Below are 18,741 nucleotides of genomic sequence, written 5' to 3'. Positions count from 1 at the left end.
TGCCCAATCCTGCTTCTTTCCAGTCCCTCACAGGTGCTGATGCCACGATCAGCAACACACATAATTAATAAGTGTCCTGTGTGCTAATCTTCCATCTCAAAATTTAATTCCTGGCAAACTCAACCTGAGAAAGATGTGACAGAACTGGATCCTCTACTCTTCCTCCTAAAATACAAGTACAATATACTCAACTTTACTGTGATACTACCCTGACACTCTTTTTCCTACTAATTGGAACAAGTATTTTTTTATACGGTAAAATTACGTAACATAAAATGTATCATTTTTAAGTGTATAGTTTAGTGGCATTTAGCATATTCACAATGCTGTGCAACCATCACCACCATCCAACTCTGGTCCTTTTCTGTCATCCCAAACTGAAACTCTGTAAAAACAACTATTTTTAAAGCAAAATTATATAGTGAAGCTTCAACACTTCTAACACTGAAATCCTAGGTGAGTAAGGTTTAAGTTCATTTTCTTCAAGTGTCAAAAGCAACGTACTTAGTCCTATGTTCTGAGTAGGACAGAAAAGTTTTCCTGAAAAAGTGACAATGGAACTAAATGAGGGGGAAAAGCAGTTCTAGAGTACCCTAAGGGGTACACTTTAAATAGATATTGGATCCCTTTTTACAGCCTCTTTTGTGGCAAATTTTATCCTTATTTACTAAGCCAGAGCTTATTCTGACCAAAAAGCAACGTTCCATGCCATCCAACAGAACTTTCTGCAATGATGGAAATGTCCTGTACCTGCACTGTCAAATACTGTGGCCACATGTGGCTACTGAGTATTTGAAATGTGGTCAGTGCAACTGAGGGACTTAATTTTAATTTTATTTAATTTTATTAATTTTAATTAAAATTGCCACATGTGACTAGTACTACCATATTGGACAGGGCAGATCTAGATGCTCACATAAGAATAATGGGAATTCTGTACCTGAAAAAATCAAAACTGATTCCTGAGATTGTATCTCAACATACAAACTGGCTTCTAACATTTTGTGTGGATTTCAGCTTTTATAGAAATAGACAGAGATATTCCACCCTTAGCAGAATAAGAAAATTTGAGAAAACCAGAAAGGACCAGAGACATCATTTAGTTCAAAGCTCACATTTTATAGATAAGGAAACCAAGTCACAGATTAGCTGTATTCCTAAAGATGTACAGCCAATCAATCACAGTCAGAGGTGATAACAGAACTCAGCAGCCTGATTCCCAGGTAAATGTTCTTTCTATTTCAAGTTAAGTCAAGTCAAGATCTCGCTTATATGTGAAATCTAAAAAGGTCAAACACACAGACGCAGAGAGTTAAAATGTGGTTACTAGTGGTCCTTAAGGAGGTAGGGGAAATGGGGGGATGCTGGTCAAGGGGCACAAAGTTGCAGTCATATAGGGTGAATAAGCCTAGAGATCTAATGTACAGGAATGATGACTATAGTTAACAATACAGTATTAAATACTGGAAATATGCTACGAGAGTAGATTTCAGGTACTCTCATCACACATATAAAAATGGTAACTATGTGAAAAGAAATATTAATCAACTGTAGAAATCATTTCACTATGAATCTATGTGTCAAATCATCATACTGCATACATTAAATATATGATTTTTATTTTAAAAATTAAATTGATAAACAGATGAAAATAAAGAGGTATCGGAGGCATCCTGTTAAAGGGTCATGGATTACACCTGGATTCGTTCAGTTGTTCAAAAGGCCATAGTGAGAATACTATAAACTTGCTTCACCACATAAACCTAGCACAGTGACTAGAAGTGGCAGAACACTGAATAAATGTTTGCTGGTAGAATGAAGGCGTTAGAATCTAACAGTTTACACAGTCTTTCCTTTCAGCCTCTCTCAGTCCTGTGTGTACAGCAGAACATGAACTCTACTGGAGTGGTAATTTCTCTAAAGCACAATTAGCTGACGGGACAGGCCTATGACAAGCAAACATTACTCACATGTGGTCACAACCACACAAAGGAGATCAAGCACATTCCATCAACCTCCAGATGCAGTACTTAATCAGTTTCCACCAAGAAAAATGAAGCGTGTCTCAGAAAACAGAGTTTACACATTTTACTCTACTAAATAACAGTGGGGAAATGGCTAACTTCCATTAACTTTTACTCATAAAAGGGCAAGGCAAGAGGATGTTTTTGTTGTTGCTGAGTAGCATGAATACAAAGAAACGTCTTTAAGAAGGCGGTTAGTTCCCTAGGTTGCTGATGGGAGTGTTACTGGTACAACCTTCCTAGAAAGCAATTCAGAACTGCCAAGAGACAAAACTTCAGACCATTTGATAGGGTGATTACCCTTCTAGGAATTTATCACAAGGAAATAATGTAAATGAAGACAGAACTTAAACACGAAGAAGTTCCATTACAGTCTTATTTACAACAGAAAAACATTACAAACAACATAAACATCTCCCAACAAGGGAATGATTAAGCAAACTGCCGTAGAACCACACAATAAAATATTACGCAGTCATAAAGCATAACGGTAGCAGAGTTTTAATGATATAACTATATACTTATAAAGTGATAAATAGGATATAAAATTGTATGTATGATATGATCTTAATGATGTAAGTATATACCTACCTATAAATACATGCATATTTTATTTAGAAACCCTGGAAGAACCATGCAAGATTTAATAGCTATTATCCCTGGTCCTTATTTTCTACTTTTATATTTCTAAGTTTTCTAAATAGACATTATATTGTTAATTAAATTTTGATTTTGAAATAACTGATTTATTATTACAAGAAAAAGTTATTTAAAAATATCTGTCAAGTTGAGCTCTAGCCATTTTAATGGCCTGTATTAAACCCACTTATATCAAGAATACATGCCAGTATAAACATAACATTGCCATAGACAGTTTAATTAACTGCATTCAGTGACGAGCTAAGCAATTATTTTTTGATAACAATGCAGGTGGAATGCTTGGCATACAAAAAAACTTCTTTGCCTTTCCAATTTTCTTTCCCTAGCTATAAATCAACTGCCAAAGCACAATGCCAATCACTCACTGCTGTTTTCCCGAGACATTCATACTTTCTCAGAAATTGATAATACTGGATCCTATACCAAATAAATGTTTCTCACTTATACCCCATTAAAGAAGTCTTTAATACAGATTAAAGCTAAAATGTTACATTGTACTTTAGTAAGAAAAAAATATTTCTTATGTCTAAGGAAAATATTCACTGAAACTTAGTTCAAACAAAGCTAACAGCTATGCTATATACGCAGCTCATTACAGGGGGCTGCCAGAGGATGCTCTCACCAGCCTCAATCTGGACATCTAACAAGGGGCTAGCCTGCTACACAACCTGTAAAAAGGCTGGTTCCAGTCTCGCGTCTCTTTAACATGGGCTTCTGTCCAAGCAGGCTCTCTTCCGCTGAGTCACCCCTTCCTCACTATTACCACTGCACACTCACTGTTCAGGCCAGAATTAACTGATGGCACATTCTTCACTGGAGTGTTTACAGAGATTTTTCACTTGCTCTGATGTGTGTTTTCCAACACCACCAAGCAATTCTCCTATTCCCTGCAGACACCAGCTGGGTGTCCTACAATTTAACTCAATTCTGACATTACCTACCTGGAGAAAGCTTAGATTCCACCGGTTAAGGGCTCAGTCCCACCAGACTGCCCTCTCTCCCCACTTCAGATGTCAACAGAATGTCCAGGTGATCTACAGGCTATAAATCAGAAGTTCCCTCCTCGGGTTCAACTGATTTGCTAGAATAGCTCACAGACCTCGGGAAAACATTTTACTGGTTTATAATAAAAAGATATAACTCAGGAACAACTAGATAGAAGAGATGCATAGAGCAAGGTATGGGGAAGGAGCAGAGAACTTCCATGCCCTCTCTGGGCACACTACCCTCCCAGCACCTCCAAGTGTTCATCAACCCTGAAACTCTCTGAACCATGTCCTTTTGGGTTTTTACGGAGGCTTCATTACAGAGGCATGATTGATAAAATTACTGGCCATTCGTAACTGAATTCAATTTCCAACCTTTCTCTCCTGCCCCCAAAGTTCTGGGTGGTTCCCCTGGCAACCAGTCCCCATCCCCAAGTTATCTAGGGGCTTGCCACAAATCATCTTATTAACATAAACTCAGCTATGGTAGAAAAGGGCTTGTTATACAAATAACAAAAGATATCTATTTTGCTTATGGCTCTGGAGTTATTTGGGGAACAAGGAACAAAACTGAACATTATAACAAAAGATCTCCCTATGGCTCTTATATGAGAAATTACAAGGGTTTCAGGAGCTTTGTGCTAGGAACAATGGATGAATACCAAATGTATATTTCTTATTATAAATCACATTATCACATCTGCATTCATGTCACCATCATCATCACTACTCTCCTCATGTCTTTCTGAATTTAATACCATGCCAGCAATTTCCCTATCATTCAAGGAATACACAAAAGGTACAACATTACCAAATTCAGCATTTATTCAACTTATTTACCAATCTGGCTGATCAACTTCTGGCATAAGAAGTGTGACATAATCTTTTCATTAGTGATATGCAGTCCCTCAATGTCTTCTTTGCAGGTTCACTTTCAAACATCATTGTAATCCAAGGTCAGTGCCAAGCACTTGTTAGTGTTTATCAACCTCATTTGAAGCATTAGCAACTGTAATAAACAGCATATTTAAGGCTGAGTTCTTTCAGAAGATTTTGGAACCTGAGGAATCTATTAACTACAGCAAGCATGCAGTTTGCTCTATTTTTTAATATGTGTATACTTGTTCTTCAGGGAGCATAAAATTCCTTGGTCATCAGGCTCAATTACAGATGTCATTGGTTGGGCAAAAGTCAAAAACATTATTTTTCACAAGAAGTTGAAAAGTAAGGCTGTGTGGAAGAGTTGTATAGGAAAAAAATCTCACTTTTCTTCCACTCCAGCTTATCATTAGTGAGCTAGTATTGTTCGTACATAGAGTATTGAACTAGTCAGAAAATATTTCTCTGGTCACCTCTGCTTTCTTATATAAATAATGCCTAACTAAATTGCATATACCTTACGAACACATTTAAGTAGGGTTCCCCCCATTGTCTACCAACTTTATCTTCAGTGTGCTTGCAGGACTGGCATATCCAAGAAGAAACTGCCCAATGGTTAGCATCCTTAAAACCAGGTGATGTCTTCTCATTGGTCATCCTTATTGTTTTCTAGAAACCTAATCCCAGTACAATGCTATTTCATCTACACTGAAAGTCTATTGAGGACTAGGGTTTTCAATGAATATCACCTTAGCAAATTCGTCAATGTGATTTTCAAACTAGCTTTTGATGAACAAAGCTTTTCACGATAGGCTTTCAGACACTGTACACCATGAAGCTTTTTAAATTTCTGCAGCCAGTCTCCGAATATTTATACTTACCTTTGATGGTCATTTTTTTGTGGTATATTCTAAGTTATTTCATAAACAATAAACCAGTCAGCGGCACACTTTCAGTTCTTCACTGTCCAATCCAATCTATTAATGCATAGTCATATCTGCACTTCTTTTGGCTATGTAACATTTCCCTATTTGTTACTAGTACTTGGTCATCACTATCCCTGTAAAAATTCCACAACTTGTCTTTCTGTTTCTCTAGGTTGTACATGGTGGGGCTCCCACATATATAACATACTTCACAAACATAACATAATCAGGTTTATAATAATTCTATTTTATGTGTTATTGATAATAATAGATGCTTTCAGGTCTTTTGACAGTTACCCATAGGGCTGTCTCTAACTCTTTTTTTACATTTCCTAAGTGCAATTAAGTTCAAAGTCACACACAAAAAACCAACAAAGTATCAGGAAACAACAGAGATCAGCATAACCAGTACCAGCAGTGAAATAATTCACATATAAAACCAAGATTTTACTGACCAATGAGTTTTGCCACCACATTTATGAAAAGGATTTCAGTTTTCAGAGCTTTTTCAGATTTTGGAATTGCAAACAAGAGATTGTGGGCCCAGACTTCCCTTGGTCCTAATCCTACCATTTCAGTTGAGCGGCTCGCCCCTAATCTGGTCCCTTCTCTTAGCTTTTCCACTTTCACCTCCATCCCACACTGTACATTCAATGAGGTCCCTCTAAAACATAGACGTAACTATGTCACTTCTCTGCTGTCAAACCCTTAACAGTCCACAATATTAAGTGTAGATTAATTTACAGCCCAATCCCAAACTACCTTTCCTGCCTCCTCTTAACTTCCTTCCCAGGACACACACCATGTTTCAGTTCTCAGGAACCTATGTCTTGGGGAATGATCCCAGGATTTTGGGTCCTTCCATTAATAGCATTTCTTTAAGTCTGATATGTTAACATAGGTACATTAATAGATGTATTAAAATTTTAATTACAAGAAAAACAGTAATTGCATTCAATTAAAGTGGTTTCATTTCACTTATCTCATAGGTGACATTGATGAGGGGGGAAATTTAACTTAATACATTGGAGAACTAAAATATGTTATGTTAGTAGAAGTCTGTTCTGGATTCAGCAAAATCTATAATCAGTACATTTATACATTTTAGAGAAACTGAGAAGATTAGGTTACAGAACATTTACATTACCTAAACTGAAGGAGTCAGAAAAACAAAGAACACAGTTGAAACTTGGTCAAATAGGACAAAGTCTTACAAATTAAACTCAACAAGCCCAGGTCCTGGTCCTGGTTACCCCAGCCAGAGCTCTTTCCTCCTAAGAGTGAGACTAGAATGAAAAAGGCCACATGCAAATGAAGTCAGTCATGAAGAGAAGGCCACATGTTATCTAGAGATGGGTCCACCTCAGAGAATAACTAGGGCGGTTATTCTGGGACAGTTTTTGTGTAATACACAAAGGATAATGTCACCAAGAGTCCAGTGTGGATGTGCAGAAGGGAGAAGATACTGTTTCTACAAACTGTGGAACTAACTGGGCACCAGGAAACCTTACCTCCTGCTGGCTTGGTTGAAATTAATATAAATAATCTAGATATTTCAAATAGAAATATCCAGATCTTTCATGCCAAATTAACCTACTTGTAATTATCTGTGGACATGTACATCTCTCCCACTAGAAAATAACCAACATAGGGTCAAATGGACACTGTGTTTTAAAATCACTAACCTGCAGTAATATGAACTGCCTGGGAGAACATTTTAACACACAGTTGGACTAAGAGCATTCCACACTCTTTCCTTGAGTTTTGTCCATTTAGAAACAATTATTATTTTTCACAGCATCTGGTGTCCCTAATCTCTAGAAATGACTGTAGGCACTGATAACAACAACCTTACTTTTCTACCTTGGGCACTTTAACAGCATTGAAGAGAATAAAGTGAATACTCTTTTCTCTAAGGATTCATGCAACGTGTTTTTTGGATTGATTCTGGAGCATATAAGGAACAAAATGGAAGCCCCCAAGGCAGGAAGCTGTAGCTCCAGCACATAAGAGTGTCTACATTCAGAAACATCAGCAGCCCCTTACCATTCATAAATGCTCTTACCTTGCATGGGTACATATAAGTGATTTTTACCTCAAATGACTATTTATTTATCCCTCATTGGTTTCAACAATGTGTTTAAGGTATGGCTTAAATCTACCAGCAAGAAATTGGCACTGGATTTTGCTGCCTGGGGCACATGGCTTCCATGGGTTGGCACAGGCCCAGTTGCAGTATTAAAGCGTATGCCATTTGTCAAGACAATTATGCAAGAACCTGGCAGCTGCACATGGAGGGCAGCCCGATGAGAGACAGCGCCAGGGCATACAGATCAGAGAGCCCGAGGAATCCCTTGACACTTCAGTCTTCTTTTGTAATAGTTACTTTTTGTGTAGATAATGTCTTTTATTTAAATTAAGTCTAAGGGGGGGAAAAGGAGCAGGGAAAGCAATTCTAAACACAACCATTATCTGAATCTACAATGCCATATTCCCATTCAGAAGAGATGTCTTTTCATCACTATACTTCAGTTGAGAAATGACTATCAATACCATTCTCTGCTAATAAATGCCATATTTTCAAGAATGGGAGATTTGAAAATGTCTGTCACACTGGGATCTTCTTAATTATTCAAGAATAAAGGAGTACTCAAGAGAAAACTATCTTATGATGGACACAAAAATAAATGGAAAAATACAATTTTTAAAGGCTTTTTAAAACAAAATCATCTACTCAGTTCCAAGAGAAATCAGTTCTGCTGCCCTAAGTCAAAAGGTTAAAATCTGCAATTAAACAAATGCATGAGGGAATGACTGCAGACCAAAGACCCTGCAAAATTAATTTGAAGACTGATTAATAAGTGTCTAAAGATATCACCATATTTGGAATTGCAGGTGGACTCCCAACCACTCTGTCACTATTTTTCACTTAAGAAAAGTATCATCAGTTAAAATTAAGTTCATGTTACCCATATCTTAGTATGAATGACTATTTTCCTAAGTATGCCAGGGAAACAAATCCTTTCAAAGCATGTAAAAATTAGACACACACACTATAAAACAAAGGTACCAAACTCATCCTTTATGCTCTGCAGCATCTCATCAAAGTCAAGTGAAACATCAAAACTGCTAGCTAATCTTCACTTACATCAACTGACTAGTTATCAGTTTTTTTTTTAATGAAAGTATTTATTGTAGTTCTACATATTCTATAGAGAATGACAACATAGTTAATTATCCACGAAATTCAGCATTTAAAATAAGTGTATAATAATCATACTAATGTACAGGTACCTAACAGTCTCAGAAAATATTCAGCTAGTGAAAAAAAATAAAGTTCTCACCCAGAAATAATTTAGCAAGCAGAATGGCTACGGCAAGTAAAATTAAAACTTGTTTTAAATCAACTCACTAAACTGCATATTAAAAACTATTTTAGGCAATTAGAAATATTACTGTTACATACAAGAAATAGCCTCCAGGTTAAAAATTATTTTCTCCTAAACATTCTAAATAAACTGATTTTATCTAAGAGTCTCCAAATAAAGTTGCTGCATATAAAATCCTGGAGTCTTGGCTCTAGTGGAGGAAAGAGTAAATGATAACACACAAAGAATTTGCCAGTCTTTAGTTCCACAATTAATAAGTAGAGGTTAACAGCCTGAAATAGTTCTCTATCTACAAATGGTGATGTAATATCACCTCCTCTCTAAAGCCTTTCCTTATTCTTCTTTTTATTGTTTATTTCATTTAATCCTCATGACAACACTATGAAAGACAATCTGTCCAGTCATGCCTACTGACAAAGTACTGAATGGCAGCATCAGGATTCAAGCCTCTTGCCTCTGCCATTTCTATTGCTTGCCCTCTCCTGATAATTACTGGCCTACCTTGCTTTTTCAATAGGTACAGTCCTGAGAAGTTCCTTGTGAATTTTCTTTTCAAATTGAACACACCATCCCATTGACGTGATTCATGAGTTCAGAGATGTTTTATCTCTATGAAACCATGTCTTATCCTCCCAATTCTCCTCACATAGAACTGACCCCTCTCTTCTTTCTTACCAACTGCTTCCTATACACACTACACTCACGCACATAAAACACTCACTGCACTCAACAGTTAGGATGCTAGTCCATCTACCAAATCTTAAACTACTTGAGGACAGGGACAATGGTTTTGTCCTGAAAAGGAATGTTTTTCCCAGTCAAAAGGAGTAACCCCACTACAAACATCTATGTTATATATTTTCTCATCACTGTTTCGCTGAGAAAAGACATCATTCATCAACTCATAATGACATTTCCATTGCTTCATCCTCTCCCCATAGCAGATGTAATGATACAGTAGATTGAAAACCAAAGCATAGCACTCAAGTTCATTAAGCAAGTCATTTACAACGATAGAAATCAAACAACAGTCTTCAATTCTTAATTCAGAGGAGGTTGTTAAGTGCATGCTAAAGCATATTCTGAACTTAGTGGCAAGATGGCAGAAGAATGAAACTTAGGCCCACATATCAGGGTTCTATCAGCCCAATCAGTCCTGATCATACTGTTCTCTCTACTAAAATTCTCCCATAAAAAAGACAGTTCTGCATTTCCCTAAGCTTTGTAAGCTGTGAGGATTAGCTAGTACGTGAAAACACTTAATTGAAATTGCAAAATATTTAGGAAATGAAAATAATACACAGTCAATTCTCATTATTCATGGCAGTTATGATCTATAACATCTTTGCGAACACTGAATTAGTGAACACTAACCATTGCTCCTAAAGGAAATACAGAGTTAATTTGCTGAGAACCGCTGGTCATTTTTGTCAACTAATGAACACACAGTCTTATTTTATGCACATTTCTGTTTAAAGACACTCTATTTAATACATACTTTTGATTCATTAACATTGAACTCACAACCAACAGCAGTGTAACTCAAGCCTGAAGGAAGTTTATCTAACACATATTTTCTCCATAAGGCACATCACAGCCTTCTTGCACTTAGAAACACTAGACAGCACTTCAGCAGTACTACTGGGGACTATTTTAAACAGGAAAATGATCAACAGAAAGCACAAAAATGCGAAAAACATGGCACTAAATACCAAAAGGGACACTTGTTTACAGTCTGAGCTGAAACAAGAAAGCAGAGGGTCCCTTGTTCAACCTCAGATGAGACTCAAATTTTTTGATGCTCTGCACATGTCCTTAAATGATCTCGAAAACCCCAAGAGTGTATTATGAGGTTATAAACAAATTTTAGCAATTAGGTGAATTCATAAATACAGAATCCGTGAATAAGGATTGTGTCTATGTCAAGAAACTGATAACAGTAGATGGCTCCAAGAAAGGGAATTGAATGGCTGGGAGACAAAGGTGGGAGAAAAACTTATTTTTTTACCATATAACTTTTTGAATTTTGGTGTGCATGCGTGTGTGTGTGTGTGTGTGTGTGTGTGTGTGTGTGTATGTGTGTGTGTGAGAGAGAGAGAGACAGAGAGAGAGAGAGAGAGACAGAGAGGGAGGGAGGGAGGGAAGGAGAGAGGGAGGGAGACAGAAAATTTCACGACTCATGCTCAGAGAAAATAGCATTAAACGTATTCATAATCTAAAAAAAGTAAAATTAAGCTTTAAGTTCAAGTAGTAAAAAGACAACAAAATATTAAGAACAAGAAAGAATGAAAGCAGACACAAATAAATTCAAAAATGGAAAACTACAAATATTTGGAGTTTCTCTACATTGAGGAAACTGAGAGCAGACTCTCATAGGAGAGAATGGAAAGGGAATTATTTAAAAGCAAAAGAATTTCATGACCTTAGGCTTTCAATTCCCACTAAAGGAATACAAGATGAAGAATTTTAGAAATAATCATGTAGTAAGGAACAAGCTTTACATTTAAGTTAATTTTTCCAGGAAATTTAAACATGTTATTTTAAACAACACAAAATAATTTAGTATAGGATGGTGGTTCTTGAAGTGTGGTCCCAGAACCAGCAACATCAACATCAATGTCAACTGAGAAGCTGTTAGAAATAGACTCTCAGGCCCCATTCTAGACCCAAGAAATAGGGATTCTAGGGCAGGGCCAGAAGTCTGTGCCTGAACAAGCCTTCAAGGTGATTCCGATGCCAGTAAAAGCTGGTATAGAAATACTGTGAAATGTTACTATACTATTAAACAGAGGCTATAAACAAAATTTAAACTTTTCTCAATGACGACAGTCATCCTTTAGGAAAAGATGTTGCTATTCTGTGCAATCATACGTTTTAGTGTTTTGAATTTTGTTGTCTCTTTCTTTGATTTCAGTTGGCCATCAGTCCTTCACCACCACCCTAATAGTACTGATGCTCTGCCATGCTCTCTGAGTTTGCAGCAAAATAACTAAGCTCATTAGAATTGAATACTAAGTATCAACAAGGCTGGGTACAGAGGTTTAAAACGGCCATTTTTTCTTCTTAGAGGCTTTTAATTCCCAGACCTGAGCTGTGCGCCATTTGGGTAGAAAATTAATCTCTGGATAATATGGAGATGTTAACATATTGAAATTTGGAAAATATTTTATCACTTAGACTAGAATACATATGTATGACTGTTGTTATAAGAATTCACTTAGGGGCCAGCCCCGTGGCCGAGTGGTTAAGTTCGCGCACTCCGCTTCAGTGGCCCAGGGTTTCAATGGTTTGAATCCGGGGCACAGACATGGCACCGATCATCAAGCCATGCTGAGGCGGCATCCCACATGCCATAACTGGAAGGACCCACAACTAAAAATACACAGCTATGTACCGGGGGACTTTGGGGAGAAAAAGGAAAAAAAAGAATTCACTTAAAAAAAAATACAAAGCTGCAAAGAGGAAGAGCTCAAAAGCCTGGTTTCTTCTGCTGCTTTGGACTTCATTCTTTCAGACTTTCCAACATTAGAAAGGATGGCTCTCTCAGAGGCCAGCTAAGAAAGCGTTTACATTTCAAAAGAAATGTAAGATTTAAAGTCAAAGGGAACCTGAACATGAGCTAGACCAACCATGACGCATAAGAGATGAGAATACTAGGGCCCAGAGACTCCTTCTCTGCAGACACCAGGCCAACTATAGACCAGGCCGTCTATTCTCCTTTACTCATCATCTAGTGCTCCTTCCATGATCCCACCTGTACCTTCCTTCACCCAAAGAAAGCAGAAGCACCAACACAGTGGCAAGCAAATACTTGAGCAGATTGGGCATTACATACATTAATTACTGTAGATTTTAAAAATCAATTCTAATCTTCTGAAAAACACCTTTTTTTTAAGGCTCCCTCCCAAAAATCAAACTTACCTTCAAAGAACATCATGGTAGTCAATGAGCCACCATGAAAATGGAAAAAAACAAAAACTGTTTTCAAATTTTTATTGCTAGAGATTTAGTCTGTTAGACTAAATGCTGTCCTTGTCTTTTTTATAAAGATTGCAAAAGTGTACTGCCTCTAAATGACTGAATAAGGCAAAACAAGAAAAAGTGAGTATTCCCACCTGGAAACAGGTGAAGTGCCCAACTTTAAGGGGCTTGTGAAATAAATATGGTATAATGAAGTGAGAGAAGACAGCAATCAAGAATAATTTTTGACAGTGGGCAATGGTCATGAAATAGACAAAGCAGCTAAAAAATTATATATTTACATGATACTACCTTTATTTTGTATATATTTATGTGTATCTTATCCTAGAAAAACTACTGGAAGAGCATATAAAGAAATGAGCAGCAGTTTAGGGCTATGGCATTCCAACTGATTTCCCCTACCCTGCTTTCATGCACTGAGCTTCTGCAATGGGGGAAGAGGAGAAGTGTAGTTGGCTGTGCAGGATTGGTTAATCTCTGTCAATACTCTGTCAAGGTACTTCTGAAAATCTTCCATAAGCTATTACAAGGAATATATCAGAAACATATTTTTTGGAGATGTTCATTTTTCTGGATTTGCTAAATTTCAGATCCACCAAACAGTAGCTGTTTCATAGTACTGTGAAAAAATATGCTATTGCAATCTAAAAAAACTAATTTTATATCCCCCTATCCAGTTCTTTTATTTGGTCATTAGTTTACTGCCCTCATAAAAACTAAAGCATGTATTTACAGGTGACTCCAATAGGATACACTGGAGTATATGAGGAAGCCATTTGGTGTAAACCTAATTCGGCCTGACCTTGTCTTTCCCAAAGGGCCTGACCGAGGCCTTTGAGCTTGCATTGTATATCTGCTTTAGACATTCCCTATGGCAAGAACAAAGGCCCTTGAGATAAAGGTGCAACTTCCCTCCCCCTCCCAACGTTGGCATTTCCTTAAGGATTAAGCATGTTTCCTTAGGCTAGGAACTGATTGCTGCACTCACCAGTGACCACCCAGCTTGAGACAATAGACTTGCTTCCCGCTGCACCCGCCAAGATAACAGACCCACTACCTGCTGTGTCCATCAAGCGCTGTGCTGACAGGGCAATCTTGTGACTATTGCGGGAGGGACATTTCAATCATATGTGAAACATACTGTTTGGGGGTATATAACCACTGTATACCTCACTTCTTCGGTGGCCTTTCTTCCTTCGGGAAGAAAGTCCCCAGGCCATGGTCCTCAGATTTTAGCTCAGAATAAACTCTCTCAAATTTTCATTTATAGATTGGCTATGGATTATTTTCGTTGACATAGGGGAGGAAAAAGTTTTCCTCAATCCTGTTAGAGTCCCTGGCTGGGTCTGAAAATCAAACTGACAAAGACAGATTAACAAGAGAAAAGTATAGAAATTTTGTTAAATACTTACATGTATATGGAAGCCTTCACAAGAGAATAAAGAGAAGAAGTGACCAGAGCAGGAAGCTTTAATACCTTTTAGATGAAGAAATAATAAATTTGTGAAGAATTAATGAGACAAAGGAGTACCGTGAAAATTAATTAAAATAAAAATTAAAAATTTAATTAATTTGGGTATGTGAAAATAAATAAAGAAAACCTCAACTAAAATTGGAGTCAGAAAGGCCTGTAGGGAGAGAGGAGCTCTCAAGCCCTACCACTCATCATCACCCCAAACAGAGAGAGATCTCACCTTGCATCTCCAACAGGAAGTTGCCTACTACTTTACTACTCCAGCAGGAGAAAGGAAGACTATCTTCTTGCCCAGCAACAAGCCTAGGCAATGGAAAATACCACAGCTCAGCCAATAAGGAGTCCTTGCAACCGTGAACTCTTACTCTGAACTTTCATTTAGAACAGCCCCTCCAAAATCCTCCCTTTTCTCTAAAAAGGCAAGTTCTCCTCCTTAGTTCTCTGGACTTGCTTGTGGTTCACCCTAGTTTGCATGTCCCAAATTGCAATTCTTTTGCCATTCCTGAATAAACTCATTTTGTTGGTAAAATAACTGGCTATTTTATTTTAAAGTTGATAGGTAGTAAATAGCAAAGAACTAGCTAGGAGATAAGGATTAGTTTAACAAGGTTTATTTGTATAGATTTTGTGGCCCCAAATTCCCCATCTCTGGTGATAAGAATGTATTCCTCCCCCCTGGTACAGAGAAGGCAACTTTCACATGGAAGATTTATCTCCTGCTTTCAGGGAAGAAGGGGCTTGGGGGTCAGGATGGTCAGAGTGACCTTCTTGCTTTTGTCATTTTTTCAAATTCCTTCAGCTTATGATTTTCAATATGCAAAGTGCCATATTTGGGGGTAAGCATGTTCTGAACCTCATCTTATTCATGCAATCAATCAAGTATACAGCATATTTCCATTAAGTGCTTCATATACGCCAGCTACAAAGGCAGGTACTTGGAACACAAAGATGAATAAATGATGTCCCTATATGTAAGCTCACAGTCTGATAGAGACAGCCACGTGGAACTGAATACAATACAGCGAACATTACGACCTTGATGCTCTCTGAACCTACATTATCCTCCCTGGTTAATATCTTACCACTTACATGCTAGTGAACCCCAAATATTTATATCTGAGACAGGAAACAGCCTCTGAAACAGGGCCATGTGCAAGGCCTCTGGCCTCACAAGATAAGGTCCCTAACCAATCCACAAGCTGGGAGAATCAGATCGAGACCACCAAGGTCCATGCTCAGCACTTTCGGGACTTTCCCGGGGTTACACACACACTCCACAAGCTGCCAATGATCCATGTGTCGCATGTAGTAGCATGCTACATGACAGCACAGGGCCCTCCTCCCCAGCCTTTGCCTAACAAAAGCCCTCCAATCCCGCTCCCTAAAGAGCCAGTGATCTGCCCCTTTCCCTTCTGCACCAGCTCTCTTGTGCCTCTCCTGTGCACAAGCTAATAAACTTCTACTTTTCTACTCCCGTCTGTTGTCTCTCTTGATTTCTATCCTGGGGAACAACAAGAAGCCAATGCGCAGGTAACATATCCAGACTTGTCCTCACTCTGTATTTTCAGAACCTAGCAGGGAATTTGGCAGAAAGTAGATACCTAATAAATGTTGAATGAGTCAATGACTAAAGGTCAAATACAAAAAGGGCTAGAAGACAACCTAGCTCTCCAAAGAAATTATCTTTTAAGGTGATTTTTTTATTAAACTCTTAATTTTGAGATAATTATAGATTTAGATGCAGTTGTAATAAATAATATAGAGAGATCCCATGGACTCTTTACCCAATTTCCCCCAATGATAACATCTGGAAAAACTATAGTACACTATCACAACCAGGATATTGACACTGATGCATTCAAAATGCAGGACATTTCCATCACCACAAGGAACCCTCATGCTGCCCTTTCATAGCCACACTCACTTCCCTCCTCCCACCATGTCACTACTAATGACAACTAGTAAATCTGTTCTCCACTTCTATAATTTTACAATTTCAAGAATGTTATATAAATGGTATCACATGGTACGGAACCTCTTAGGATTGCATCTTTTCAGTCAGTTTAATTCTCTGGAGATTCACTAAGGTTGCTGTATCATTACTTTGTTCCATTGTTTTGCTGAACAGTATTCATGATATGGATGTACTATAGTTTAACCATTCACCCTTTGAAGGACATCTGGGGTGTTTCTGGATTTTGACTATTCCAAACCAAAAAAAAGCTGCCATAAACATTCATGTACAGATTTTTATGTGAACATATCTTTTCATTTCTCTGGGATAAATGCCCAAGAATGAAATTGCTGGGTTACAGGGTAGTTGCATGTTTAGTTTTATAAGAAACTGCCAAACTATTTTCCAGAGTTGCTACATCTTTTACTTCCCATCAACAATTTATGAGGGACCCAGTTTCTCTATATCCTCACCAGTATTTGAAGTTGTCATGATTTCTATTTTAGCCATTCTGATAAGTGACACATCATTGTGGTTTAAATTTGCATTTCCCTAGTGGGTAATGATGGTGAACAGCTTTTCATGTGCTTATTTGCCAAGTCAAGGCCTTTGGTGAAATGCCCATTCATGTTTTTGTCCATTTTCTAATTGTACTATTTTTTTGTTTGTGTGTTTGTTTGTTTTACTGTTGACTTCTGAGAGTTCTGCACATATTCTACATGCTAGTCCTTTATCAAATATGTAGTTTTCCATTATTTTCTCCCAGTCTTGTAGCTTTTTTCATCCCCTTAACAGAATCATTAGCAGAGTAAAAGTCTGTAATTTTGATGAGGTCCAATTTCTCAATTTTTTCTCTTACAGATCTTGCTCTGAGTATCAAGTCTAGGAACTATTTGCCAAGCTCTGAACTCCAAAAATTTTCCCCCATGATTTTTTCTAAAAGATTTTTAGTTTTACCTTTTAAATTTAAGTCTATAATTCATTTTGAGTTAATTTTTATATAAGGTGTGAGGGTTAGGCCAAGGTTTATTGTTTTGCCAATGGATGCCCAATTGTTCCAGTATCACTTTTTAAAAAGGCTATCCTTCCGGCATTGTATTGCTCTTTCTGGATTCTCTATTCTGTGTCTACCCCTCCACCAATACCACACTGCCTGAGTTTACTGTAGCTATAGCAGGCTTTAATATCAGGTAGAGTGATCTCACTGACTTTATTCTTTTTCAAGATTATTTTAACGATTTTAGGACCTGTGTCTTTCCATATAAACTTTAGAAAAAGCTTCTGTACAAAAGTATTTGCTGGTCCAAAGAGTACAGTAGGGAAAAAGGGGATAAAAGAGTCACTTTACAGTGGAGAAAACTGCAAACACTACCTCAGCCAGGTGATCAAAATCAACATCTATAATGATAAGCTATGTTGATAGTATATACCCATGATATGATGTGATGAAAATGGCCCTCTACCACTGGGGTTGTTCTCCCAAAAAACACATCACTCTAGTCTAATCATGAAAAAAACACACAAATCCCAATTGAGAAACATTCTGCAAAAGACCTGACAGGTACTCCCTGAAACTGTCACAGTCATCAAAAACAAGGAAAGTCTAACAAACTGTCACAGTTCAAGACAAAATGACTAATTACAATGTGGCATCCTGGATGGGATTCTGGAACAGAAAAAGGACTTATATTAAAAAAAAGGAAATCCAAGTAAAGTATGGACTTTAATTAATAATAATGTTAATAACTAATTAATTTAGTTAATAATAACATATCAGGATTGGTTCATTAGTTGTAACAAACATACCATACTAATGTAAGATGTTAATAACACAGAACACTGGATGTGGGATACATGGAAACTCTTTGTGTTACCTTCCCAATTTTTTTGGAAATCTAAAACTGTTCCAAAATTAAAATGCTTTATACACACACACATATATATATATGTGTCTGTATATATATATATGTACAAATGAGCAAGGATTGAAATTTAAAAGACAACTGCTCAAGGATTGAAGTTTAATAAGATTAATAATTTTTACTATTCCATCAAGGACATTTTTTACTGAAAACAAAAAACTTTGCTGGATTTTCATAGTAATTGCATTAAACATATGGATCAATTTAGGGAGAACTGACATCCTCACTATGTTGCGTCTTCCAATCTTTGAGCCCTGTTCTTCATTTATTTAGGTCTTCTTTGATTTATTTCATAAACATTTTATCATCTTCAGCATATAGATCCTATACATGTTTTCTTAAATATATTCCTAAGTATTTCATTTTCTTGAGATTGATTATAACTAGTTTTGTGTTTGTAATTTTGGTTCCCACAGGTTCACTGCTAGTATACAGAAATAAAATGAATTTGTATTTGTTGACGTATATCCTCCAACCTTGCAGAAGTCACTCTTTAGTTTCAGGAGGGTTTTTTGGTTTTTTTTGGTTTTGGTAGATTCTTCGGAA

At 37.2% G+C, this 18,741-nt stretch overlaps 1 protein-coding gene across 49 annotated transcripts in view; it reads right to left on the bottom strand.

Annotated features, from left to right (window-relative positions):
- The window catches only part of FARS2 (phenylalanyl-tRNA synthetase 2, mitochondrial), a 465,546-nt gene that overhangs the window by 376,115 nt on the left and 70,690 nt on the right, over nucleotides 1-18,741 (bottom strand). For 5 of the 49 annotated variants that reach the window (XM_070244889.1, XM_070244871.1, XM_070244870.1 and 2 more), the window contains one exon: nucleotides 14,258-14,322. The exons of the other annotated variants lie outside the window; for them this stretch is intronic. The gene's annotated coding sequence lies outside the window, so the exon portion shown is untranslated. The remainder of the gene's footprint in view (nucleotides 1-14,257; nucleotides 14,323-18,741) is intronic. 49 annotated transcript variants of the gene reach the window in all.

This window comes from Equus caballus, chromosome 20 (genome assembly GCF_041296265.1).
Source record: "Equus caballus isolate H_3958 breed thoroughbred chromosome 20, TB-T2T, whole genome shotgun sequence".
Lineage (NCBI taxonomy): Eukaryota > Metazoa > Chordata > Mammalia > Perissodactyla > Equidae > Equus > Equus caballus.
This window is presented reverse-complemented; position numbering and strand designations above follow the sequence as displayed.